This window comes from Lolium perenne, chromosome 6 (assembly GCF_019359855.2).
Source record: "Lolium perenne isolate Kyuss_39 chromosome 6, Kyuss_2.0, whole genome shotgun sequence".
NCBI classification, from domain to species: Eukaryota; Viridiplantae; Streptophyta; class Magnoliopsida; order Poales; family Poaceae; genus Lolium; species Lolium perenne.
In genome coordinates, this window is record NC_067249.2 from 155,347,495 (window position 1) to 155,360,242 (window position 12,748).

Here is a 12,748-nt window from a genome sequence, read left to right on the forward strand (position 1 = left end):
CAAAAATCATTCAATGGAATGCATCATCATTCCAAGGTTTCAAATTCATTTCAAATTCACATTGTTCCCATCTAGAGTAGTCAAGTTTTATTTCATTAGCACTAGCTCTAAATCATGAGGGGTGCTATCTTGCTTTGCTTGGAAGAGACTAACTCACTACTCTAGTAACCAACTTGTACTTTGACCAAAGTTAACTATAAAAGTAACTCATTTAGAAAACAAGTAAAGCTTGTAAAGTAAAAACTTGGGATAGGTTCATGTAAGAAAAGATAAGAATCATGGTGCCTTGCCCCAAGGAGCTTTGCACTTTGCAAGAATATTAGCTTGCCTTGGTAGTTCTCAAACTGTTTCTCCTCCTCCTCTTGGTAGCAACCTTCTTCTTCGGCGTACTCTCCGGTGCTACCGTCTAAATTTGAATACGAGTATAATTACTCACTAATTCAATGGCTATTCCATACATCACATATAAACACACAAACTATTCTATGCACACAAAATAAGCTACTTAGGTGCATGGGTTGTGTTGTTTGAAAAGAATTCACATCTTTGTATTTAATATGTAAATGATAGTTTCCATAGGGTTCTTTGAGAAATAATTTCCTCTCATTGAAATCTTCTTAAGATTTAATTTCTCAAACAATCATGTATGAACTCATATTGACCTAAGTCAAATGTTCATCATCATCATTTGGGAAAATGATTTAAATGAGGTAGATCACCTCATACCATTTGAGTAACACTACATATGATTTAAATCTCAAGTAATTCATATAAGAGAGTTTGGACCAGGGGTCCAAACATCCCATGAACTCATGTGAGACAAGTTTAAATGAAGTATAAGACTCCACATAATTTACTTTAATAGTTTTGGACAATATCAACTAGTTAAACTAGCCATAATATCCATTCATTAAACTATGGCATGATCATACAAAGTGACCACACCATTTTATTGCATAAACAATTAGTGTAAGTCAAATGTGAGCTATTAGAGTTGGAATTAACTTAATAGCTATTTTGGTTGATTTTTAAGAATTATTTGAATAGGGAAAAGTCCCTGTCTTGTTATTTTTATCACATTTATTCTACAAAGAATCTGGCCATGGGGCCAGTGGCATGTGGTAGATAATTTCTCTAGCTTTCCAACAATATAATGTTCATCAAATTTGGTTTAGCCAATTTAAATCTATTGAATTTCAAAGTGGCAGCAGTATTGAAATTCATTTGTAAAATTTAAACTGGATTTGAATTTAACAGGCCGGCGGAAAAACTAGTTGGGCTAAAAGATTTGAAAACGGCCCAAACCAACCCAGTCCAGCCCAACCACGGTCCACAGACGCGCGGCGCGCTGACAGGGTGGGGTCCGCGCGTCAGTGACTCAGCGTCACCGAAGCGGTACGTTTTAAAGTGGATCGTTGGATTAGAACGAGATCAAACGGCTGTGGTTCATCGTCCCGCCGGCGAGAGGGGAGTTCACCAGCGGCTCAGGTAGGGGGTCGGAGAGCTCACCGTGGCTCCAGCTAGGGTTGGCAATGTGCGCGGTGAAGGTGTGGACGACGGCGAGTCGACTGGTAGCGGTGGCTCGTCCTGGGGTGGCTCCAATCGACGGCGGCGTCCACCAGGTACTGGCGGCTCCGATCTCCAAATTGGAGTAGCTCCGGCGACGATCGAGTGAGTGGAGTGGTGGTGGAGAAGCAGTGAGAGGTGGGGAGTGAGATGGTGTGGTTGGTTTGGTCCAGGGAACTCCCTATTTATAGAATCGCATGAGGGTTGCGGGGTAGTGAGGTGGTCGACATGGGCGCGGCGTCTCCAGCGGCTGGTCGAGCTAGGCGAGGCCATGGCGATGCTCTATGGGTCCAGGCGATGCTACTGGCAGCGACAGCGTGGTCGGGGAGCGTCGGAATTGCTCGCGTTGCTTCCGTGTCTGGCGGCGGCGCTCGCGGGATCTTCTTCCCCGTCCACGGCGGCGGCGGTTCAGGGTCTGGTCGAGCTGTTGTCTGGCGGCTTCCAGGTGGCGAGTGGAGGCTCAACGCGTCGAGAGCTGGTCCAGGGCGTGAGCGAGTTGGTGGCGCGGCGCGTGTACTGTGACGTTCGCGTGCATGTCATGCGCGACGCGAGCGGCGTCCAGGGCGCGCGTCGGCCGGCGTGTGTCATCCTCGAGCGTGACAATGGCGATGCTAGGGTGGCGTAGGAGGTGCGTTGGCGCACGGTGGCGAAGTGGCCAGGGCTGGGGTGCAAGAGGAGAGAGGGGAGGTCGACGGGCTCGGGGACATGGCCGGCATGGCCATGCCCTAGCTTGCTCTCTCTCTCTCTCCCTTAGCATCACTATGCCTCAATTAAGGTTTAAGGGGACCAGGGAACACAATGTGATAGGTTAGGGTAGTTTAGGTGAGGTAGATTCACTATTTGCAATAGTTGCAAATAGTGCCCGAATTTGTAAAATGCAAAAATAGCCAAATTTGAAATAATTCAAATGGTGAAAGTTTTTGAAATATGAGTGTTGATATAAGTTGTAAATGACCAGAGAGGATTTGAGGTGGTGGTGGAAAAATTAGAATTCAAGAATTGGCCAAAATGGCTAAGTGTAGAATTTGCATATGTGAAAAAGTTGTGACTTTGGATGAGCCTTGCTCATGATCCAAGATGATTTTGGCATGGTGCTCTTCACCAAAATTGTTCACCTTGATGTTGACTTTGAAATGGTGCAAAGAGTTAGCAAGAGTTGGTTTGGGAAAATTGAATGGCAAGGGCTCAAAGTGGTGATCAGACTAGAATTGTCCAAATTGACCATTATCATATGTGAGCTAGATTTGTGTTTGAATTCCATTTGAATTGTGAATCTTTGATTCCAAAAGTTGTAGTAAGTGTTTAATAACATTACTCAACTAATGGTGAAGACCAAATAGGTCTAGGGTCAAAATTTATAAAAATGCCATAGGGCATATGTGAGGGTTTTTAGGGTTTTGCATTTTATGGAATTTCTTCCTCTTTGATTTATTTGGTTGGTGATCTTCATATGATCACCTTAGGGTTTTAGAGCCTATCAAATACAAGTAATAACAATCATCATGGAATATCACTCAAATGCACAAGTCCTATGCATGGTACTATATGCAAATTAAAAAGTTTTTGTTGGTTTGAAATTTTGCTTTCTGGAATTCTCTAACTTTCTTTTTATTGAAATTTGGGGTGTTACAAACCCTTCCCCCTTACAAAAGATCTCGTCCCGAGATCGAAAAGAAAGTTAGGTACTAAAGAGATCTGGGTACTCCTTCTTCATGAAGTCTTCGCGTTCCCATGTGGCTTCATCCTCGGTATGATTGCTCCACTGGATCTTCAGAAACTTGATGCTTCGGGTGCGGGTGGTTCGGTAGGCTTCTTCCAGGATGCGAATCGGCACTTCGCGGTAAGTCAGATCCTTGTTGATATCCACCGATCGGTGATCGATGTTCTTGAACACTTCGGTCTTCTCCGGGACTTCAAGGCACTTCCGGAGAAGTGAGATGTGAAACACGTCGTGCACCGCCGACATTTCTTCAGGCAACTCCAGTTGATAAGATACTTCACCTCGGCGGCTGAGGACTTTGAAAGGTCCGACATAGCGGGGTGCAAGCTTTCCTTTTAGCTGAAACCTTTGCATTCCTTTCAAGGGGGATACTTTGAGATAGACGAAGTCTCCGATCTCAAAGGTCATCTCCCGACGTCTCTTGTCGGCGTAGCTCTTCTGTCTGGATTGCGCCGTCTTGAGGTACTCGCGGATCTTGTGGACTTTCTCTTCGGCTTCACGAAGAACATCTGGGCCGAAAACTTGGCTCTCTCCGACTTCCGACCAGTTCAGGGGGGTACGGCATTTCCTTCCGTACAAGGCTTCAAAGGGGGCCATCTGTAGGCTGGCTTGATAGCTATTGTTGTAAGAGAATTCTGCATAAGGTAGGCAGTCTTCCCACTTGGATCTGTATTCCAGTACGCATGCTCTAAGCATGTCCTCCAGTATCTGGTTTACTCTCTCAGTCAGTCCGTCGGTCTGAGGGTGATAGGCGGTGCTGAAATTCAGGCGGGTGCCTAGTCCTTCTTGCACTTTCTGCCAGAACCTTGAGGTGAACTGTGATCCTCTATCTGACACTATCGATTTGGGGGTTCCGTGCAGGGCGACTATTCTGGAGATGTAAAGTTCAGCTAACTTGGGGCCTTGATAGGTGGTTTTGACGGCGATGAAATGGGCGACTTTGGTCAATCTATCGACAACTACCCATATTGAATCATTGCCTTTGCTGGATTTGGGCAGTCCGGTGATAAAGTCCATTCCTATGGAGTCCCATTTCCATTCTAGAATCTGAAGTGGTTGTAACAGTCCGGCGGGTCGTTGATGTTCTGCCTTGACTCTCTGACAGATGTCACACTTGGCGATGTAGCTACCGATCTCTCTCTTCATTCCATGCCAACAAAATTGTTCTTTCAGGTCCTGGTACATCTTGGTACCTCCGGGGTGGATTGAATAAAGGGTGTCATGGGCTTCTTGCAGGATGACCTGTTTCAAGTCAGAGTCCGATGGTACGCAGAGACGTTCTTTGTACCAAAGCACTCCGGCTTCGTCTACGGTGAATCCGGGGGCTTTTCCTGCGGCTATCTGTTTCTTGATTCCGTCAATGCTAGCGTTGTCTTTCTGGGCTTCCTTGATTTGACCAACCAAGGTGGGTTGCAGTTCTATGCTGGCTAGGAATCCTTCACTAACAAGTTCAAGTCTGAACTGTTCAAACTCTTGATGCAAGCTGGGCTGTTCAGTTGCGAGCATGGAGTTCAACTGACACGGCAGTCGACTCAAGGCATCCGCTACCACATTGGCCTTGCCGGGGTGGTAGTGAATCTCCATGTCGTAATCCTTGATCAATTCGATCCATCGGCGTTGTCTCATGTTTAGCTCTTTCTGGGTGAATATATATTTGAGGCTTTTGTGGTCGGAGTAGATCTCGCATCGATTACCCATGAGGTAATGACGCCAAACTTTCAAGGCTAAGACCACGGCTGCAAGCTCGAGGTCATGGGTTGGGTAGTTCTGTTCATGTTGCTTGAGTTGTCTTGAAAGGTAGGATACAACCTTGCCTTCTTGCATAAGCACGCATCCAAGTCCAGTCTTGGAGGCGTCGCAATATACGTCAAAGGGCTTTGCGATATCTGGCATGATCAGGATTGGGGCTGTTGTCAGTCTACTCTTGAGCTGTTGAAAGCTCTCTTCGCATTTGTCGGTCCACTCAAACTTTCTGTCCTTTTTCAGCAGTTGGGTCATTGGTCGAGCGATGCTCGAAAAACCTTCTACAAATCTGCGGTAGTATCCGGCTAATCCAAGAAAAGCGCGGACCTCGGTTTGTGTGGTTGGGGCTTGCCATTCCATAATAGTTTTGATTTTGGCGGGATCTACGGCAATTCCTCCTGCAGACAAGATGTGTCCCAGGAATCCAACTTCTTCCAGCCAAAACTCACACTTGCTAAACTTGGCATACAACTGGTGTTGTCTAAGGGTTTCTAGGATAATCTCCAAATGCTGTTCATGTTCCTCTTCGGACTTGGAGTAGACGAGAATGTCGTCGATGAATACAACGACAAACTTGTCCAAAAAGTTCATGAAGATCTTATTCATGAGATTCATGAAATAAGCGGGGGCATTGGTCAGTCAAACGACATGACGTTGTACTCATACAACCCATATCTGGTGGTAAAGGCAGTTTTTGGAATGTCGGTGGCTCGGATCTTCAGTTGGTGGTATCCAGTTCTAAGATCTATCTTGGAGAAAACTCTGGATCCGGTGAGTTGGTCAAACAAGTCTTCGATCTTGGGTAGGGGGTATTTGTTTTTGATGGTGACATCGTTAAGCTTACGATAGTCCGTGCATAAACGATTTGCACCATCTTTCTTGTCGACAAACAAGACGGGGGATCTCCAGGGGGATGCACTTGGTCTAATCAAACCTTTGGCCAACATGTCATCTATTTGCTTCTTCAGTTCCACGAGCTCGGTTGCGTTCATGCTGTAGGCTCTCTGGGCTATGGGTCCAGTTCCGGGGATTAGCTCGATGATAAACTCGATATCCCTATCCGGGAGCATACCGGGTAGATCATCCGGAAACACATCAGGGTAGCGACAAACGACCCTGATTTGATCCAGAGTTGGCTTGGATACACTTTGGTTGCAGGTGAATTTTCTGGGTAGTTTTTCAGAGACGTGCTCAACTACGATACCGGTGCTGCTAGTCATGGTTATGGCCTTCTTGGCACAGTCTATCAATCCATTGTGCTTGGACATCCAGTCCATTCCTAAGACCACTTCCAAACCTTTGGTTCCAAGTATGATTAGATTGGCATACAAATCTACATCATGGATTTTGATTGGTACATTTTTGCAAAATTTTCTGGCTTTGGTGGTTGATCCGGGGATTTGGACTATCATAACATGCTTCAAACTGAGGGGTTGAATTTTACTTGTTGATGCAAAGTCTTCGGTGACAAAAGAATGAGATGCTCCGGAATCAAACAACACTCTGGCAGGGATGTGGTTGACAGAAAACATACCCAGTACAACATCTGGTGCTTCCTGGGCTTCTTCAGCGTTCATGTGGTAGAGGCGGCCGTTGCGGTTGTTGGGGTTGTTGGGGGCGAACTTCTTGCCGGTGGAGACACGGCGTTGCTGCTGAGCAGGTGCAGTGGTGTTGCCGGCGAGCTTGGCAAGACGCTTGGGACACTCGTTGGAGTAGTGCCCCACTACACCACACTCATAACAAGTGATAGTGGTCTTGTCCTGCTTGTTCGCAACGGGAACGGCATTGCTTCCGGTTCTGGGAGCGGTGTTGGTGTTGTTGTTGTTGTTGTTGTTGTTGTTGTTGTTGTTAGGGGCTCGGGGTGGAGCGCGGTTGTAGTAGTTGTTGTTGTTGTTGTAGCCTCCTGGCTTGGAGTTTCCTCCACTCCGGTTCTGATAACCGGGGCGAGAGTTCTGCATCTGTGGCTTGTTGTTTCTCGGAGTGAAACCTCCGCTTGAGCTAGGGCGAAACTTTTGGGGGTGGCTTGATCCACTCTGATTCGCCATGCGGCGCTTGCGGTTCTCATTGGCTTGGTTTAACTTGCCCTCCATCTGGATGGCGGAGTCAACAAGGGCTTCGAGGTCGGCGAAGGGGATGTTGACGAGGACAGTCTGCATCTCATCATGCAGTCCGTTCAGGAATCTCTCCTTCCTCTTCTCAACGGTGTCGGTCTCATCAGGGGCATACCTCGACAATGTGAGAAACTTGTCGCGGTATTCAACCACCGTCATGCAACCTTGTTTCAGTTCACGGAACTCATCCCTCATCTTCTTGATAAGACCCGGGGGTACATGGTACTTGCTGAACTTGAGTTTGAAATCCTCCCAAGTCATGAATTGACCTCCGTTCATGGCACGGGTGCTTGTCCACCAAGCGCGGGCTGGTCCAGCGAGATAGTGAGTGGCGAACAAAACTTTCTCGTTGGCTTCCACTCCGGCTACCTCCAGATTGTTTTCCATAGTCTGGAGCCAATCGTCGGCGTCAAGGGGCTCCTCGGTCTTGCTAAACACCGGAGGGTTGGTGTTTTGGAAGTTCTTGAGCTTGGATCCGGGGTGGTCATGATTTCCATGGCCTTGGTTGGCGATGTTCTGCAAGGCGATGAGGTTGGCTTGGCGTTCGGCTCTTTCGGTTTCCCGGTCTGCAAGCATGGTTTGCAGCAGTTGCAGCATCGCGTCGTTGGTGCGATTTGGAGGGGCCATCTGAATATATAGAAGATCATGAGATGAGAGGGAACATTCTAGGGTTCATTTTGGTTAAGTTTGAAAAACATTTGAAAACTTGTAATCTTTTCGTGACAAACATAACATTCATTCATTCATGCAACACATAGTACAAACTACACACATACTCCAATGGTTTTAAGAACCATTCTCATGCTCTGATACCAACTTGTCAACACCCGGATTTTTAAGTCCGGATGCCTATTATGTCATACATCGCAATCCCAGGAATATTGTTGTTGCGAGGCATAATAGTTAAGTATCACAGTCATCATTCATTACAAACCATAGGTCTTACAAATTTGGAATCACATGATCCATATTACACGAATAGTTGATCTATTGATCAACAAACAAACACAAGTTCATAGTTCATAGCGGAAGCGTAAGATACAAGGACTCTCTAGTCCACAGGCTAACGCTTGACGTCGGAAGGCGCTTAGTTGTCGTAGGCGTCCTGCTGGTCATCTCCTTGTTCATCTTCATACTCTGGCCATTTGAATAGCCAGGGACAAAGCCGTGAGTACGTTGAGTACTCGCAAACTAATACTAAAGTAAGTGCTAGACATTCTAGTATGGTTCGCTAAGCTCTAGTTTATTTGCATAAAGCTAGTTTTAGTTCACAATATTTGAGAAAAGCTTATTCAAGTGCTAACTAACTCAAGTGGGAACATTAGTGTCATTCCCACTATTCAAGTGGTGATTTCAATTCAATTCACCACAAGTCATTTCACCTTCATCCTTTTCAACATCATTTTCAAAGATATGACATCGGAAACTGTATGGCCTTTCCAACCGTCTGTAACCGTCGACGCGGCTATTCGAATAGGTTTACACTCTGCAGAGGTTGCACACTTGTGCCACAACATTTGATTTCATCCGTCGGGATTACCCCGAATCATCGTAACACAGTACGCGGATCATCAACCATAACCTTTCACTTACAAATCCTAGTATGAGCACCTCTCCCCATGAGCTTGGCCTCCCAGTGAAGACCAACTGTCAACCTGGGAACTGCACAGGGCTTGGCCGTACAATTCACCTCAATTTCACATCATTTCTCAACAACGGAGGCAGCCTCAAGCGTAACCCATATGACGTGTGTTCAGAGGGAACCCATACTAAGAAGCATAAACTTCCAGTTAAGCCCTACCCATAATCAGGTATTATGGGGGTACTTAATAATTGGAAAGGTATCGCATTCAAACCAACATCATTGTTTATCCAAAAATCACCATCTTCTCTTGTTCACATTCACCTTCAAAAATCATTCAATGGAATGCATCATCATTCCAAGGTTTCAAATTCATTTCAAATTCACATTGTTCCCATCTAGAGTAGTCAAGTTTTATTTCATTAGCACTAGCTCTAAATCATGAGGGGTGCTATCTTGCTTTGCTTGGAAGAGACTAACTCACTACTCTAGTAACCAACTTGTACTTTGACCAAAGTTAACTATAAAAGTAACTCATTTAGAAAACAAGTAAAGCTTGTAAAGTAAAAAACTTGGGATAGGTTCATGTAAGAAAAGATAAGAATCATGGTGCCTTGCCCCAAGGAGCTTTGCACTTTGCAAGAATATTAGCTTGCCTTGGTAGTTCTCAAACTGTTCCTCCTCCTCCTCTTGGTAGCAACCTTCTTCTTCGGCGTACTCTCCGGTGCTACCATCTAAATTTGAATACGAGTATAATTACTCACTAATTCAATGGCTATTCCATACATCACATATAAACACACAAACTATTCTATGCACACAAAATAAGCTACTTAGGTGCATGGGTTGTGTTGTTTGAAAAGAATTCACATCTTTGTATTTAATATGTAAATGATAGTTTCCATAGGGTTCTTTGAGAAATAATTTCCTCTCATTGAAATCTTCTTAAGATTTAATTTCTCAAACAATCATGTATGAACTCATATTGACCTAAGTCAAATGTTCATCATCATCATTTGGGAAAATGATTTAAATGAGGTAGATCACCTCATACCATTTGAGTAACACTACATACGATTTAAATCTCAAGTAATTCATATAAGAGAGTTTGGACCAGGGGTCCAAACATCCCATGAACTCATGTGAGACAAGTTTAAATGAAGTATAAGACTCCACATAATTTACTTTAATAGTTTTGGACAATATCAACTAGTTAAACTAGCCATAATATCCATTCGTTAAACTATGGCATGATCATACAAAGTGACCACACCATTTTATTGCATAAACAATTATTGTAAGTCAAATGTGAGCTATTAGAGTTGGAATTAACTTAATACTATTTTGGTTGATTTTTAAGAATTATTTGAATAGGGAAAGTCCCTGTCTTATTATTTTTATCACATTTATTCTACAAAGAATCTGGCCATGGGGCCAGTGGCATGTGGTAGATAATTTCTCTAGCTTTCCAACAATATAAAGTTCATCAAATTTGGTTTAGCCAATTTAAATATATTGAATTTCAAAGTGGCAGTAGTATTGAAATTCATTTGTAAAATTTAAACTGGATTTGAATTTAACAGGCCGGCGGGAAAACTAGTTGGGATAAAAGATTTGAAAACGGCCCAAACCAACCCAGTCCAGCCCAACCACGGTCCACAGACGCGCGGCGCGCTGACAGGGTGGGGTCCGCGCGTCAGTGACTCAGCGTCACCGAAGCGGTACGTTTTAAAGTGGATCGTTGGATTAGAACGAGATCAAACGGCTGTGGTTCATCGTCCCGCCGGCGAGAGGGGAGTTCACCGGCGGCTCAGGTAGGGGGTCGGAGAGCTCACCGTGGCTCCAGCTAGGGTTGGCAATGTGCGCGGTGAAGGTGTGGACGACGGCGAGTCGACTGGTAGCGGTGGCTCGTCCTGGGGTGGCTCCAATCGACGGCGGCGTCCACCAGGTACTGGCGGCTCCGATCTCCAAATTGGAGCAGCTCCGGCGACGATCGAGTGAGTGGAGTGGTGGTGGAGAAGCAGTGAGAGGTGGGGAGCGAGATGGTGTGGTTGGTTTGGTCCAGGGAACTCCCTATTTATAGAATCGCATGAGGGTTGCGGGGCAGTGAGGTGGTCGACATGGGCGCGGCGTCTCCGGCGGTTGGTCGAGCTAGGCGAGGCTATGGCGATGCTCTACGGGTCCATGCGATGCTACTGGCAGCGACAGCGTGGTCGGGGAGCGTCGGAATCGGTCGCGTTGCTTCCGTGTCTGGCAGCGGCGCTCGCGGGATCTTCTTCCCCATCCACGGCGGCGGCGGTCCAGGGTCTGGTCGAGCTGTTGTCTGGCGGCTTCCAGGTGGCGAGTGGAGGCTCAACGCGTCGAGAGCTGGTCCAGGGCGTGAGCGAGTTGGTGGCACGACGCGTTACTGTGACGTCCGCGTGCATGTCATGCGCGACGCGAGCGGCGTCCAGGGCACGCGTTGGCCGGCGTGTGTCGTCCTCGAGCGTGACAATGGCGATGCTAGGGTGGCGTAGGAGGTGCGTTGGCGCACGGTGGCGAAGTGGCCAGGGTTGGGGTGCAAGGGGAGAGAGGGGAGGTCGACGGGCTCGGGGACATGGCCGGCATGGCCATGCCCTAGCTTGCTCTCTCTCTCCCTTAGCATCACTATGCCTCAATTAAGGTTTAAGGGGACCAGGGAACACAATGTGATAGGTTAGGGTAGTTTAGGTGAGGTAGATTCACTATTTGCAATAGTTGCAAATAGTGCCCAAATTTGTAAAATGCAAAAATAACCAAATTTGAAATAATTCAAATGGTGAAAGTTTTTGAAATGTGAGTGTTGATATAAGTTGTAAATGACCAGAGAGGATTTGAGGTGGTGGTGGAAAAATTAGAATTCAAGAATTGGCCAAAATGGCTAAGTGTAGAATGTTGCATATGTGAAAAAGTTGTGACTTTGGATGAGCCTTGCTCATGATCCAAGATGATTTTGGCATGGTGCTCTTCACCAAAATTGTTCACCTTGATGTTGACTTTGAAATGGTGCAAAGAGTTAGCAAGAGTTGGTTTGGGAAAATTGGATGGCAAGGGCTCAAAGTGGTGATCAGACTAGAATTGTCCAAATTGACCATTATCATATGTGAGCTAGATTTGTGTTTGAATTCCATTTGAATTGTGAATCTTTGATTCCAAAAGTTGTAGTAAGTGTTTAATAACATTACTCAACTAATGGTGAAGACCAAATAGGTCTAGGGTCAAAATTTATAAAAATGCCATAGGGCATATGTGAGGGTTTTTAGGGTTTTGCATTTTATGGAATTTCTTCCTCTTTGATTTATTTGGTTGGTTATCTTCATATGATCACCTTAGGGTTTTAGAGCATATGAAATACAAGTAATAACAATCATCATGGCATATCACTCAAATGCACAAGTCCTATGCATGGTACTATATGCAAATTAAAAAGTTTTTGTTGGTTTGAAATTTTGCTTTCTGGAATTCTCTAACTTTCTTTTTATTGAAATTTGGGGTGTTACAGTTAATGTTTGCTCTGGTACTTTATTAAAATGAGTACCTTAATATCCAGTAGATTCCCTAGAGGCCCGGCTGCCACCGGCTGGTAGGACAAAAGATGTTGTGCAAGTTTCTCATTGCGAGCACGTACGACTATATACGGAACACATGCCTATGGATTGCTTAGTACTTGGACACCGTTTTATTATTATCTGCAAATGTCCTGCTTTGATTGTTACATGAGTTTCTCTCATCCATGCAACGCCCATCATCCATCCCTGTGCCTACAGTATTTTAATCCTGCTGTTTACTATAATCACTACTGCCGTCTTTGTTACACTGTTGCTGATATTTCACAACTGCTACTGCTATAAACTGTTACTACTGATAAACTCTTGCGAGCAAGTCTGTTTCCAGGTGCAGCTGAATTGACAACTCCGCTGTTAAGGCTTTCAAGTATTCTTTGTCTCCCCTTGTGTCGAATCAATAAATTGGGTTTTACTTCCCGCGAAGACTGTTGCGATCCTCTAT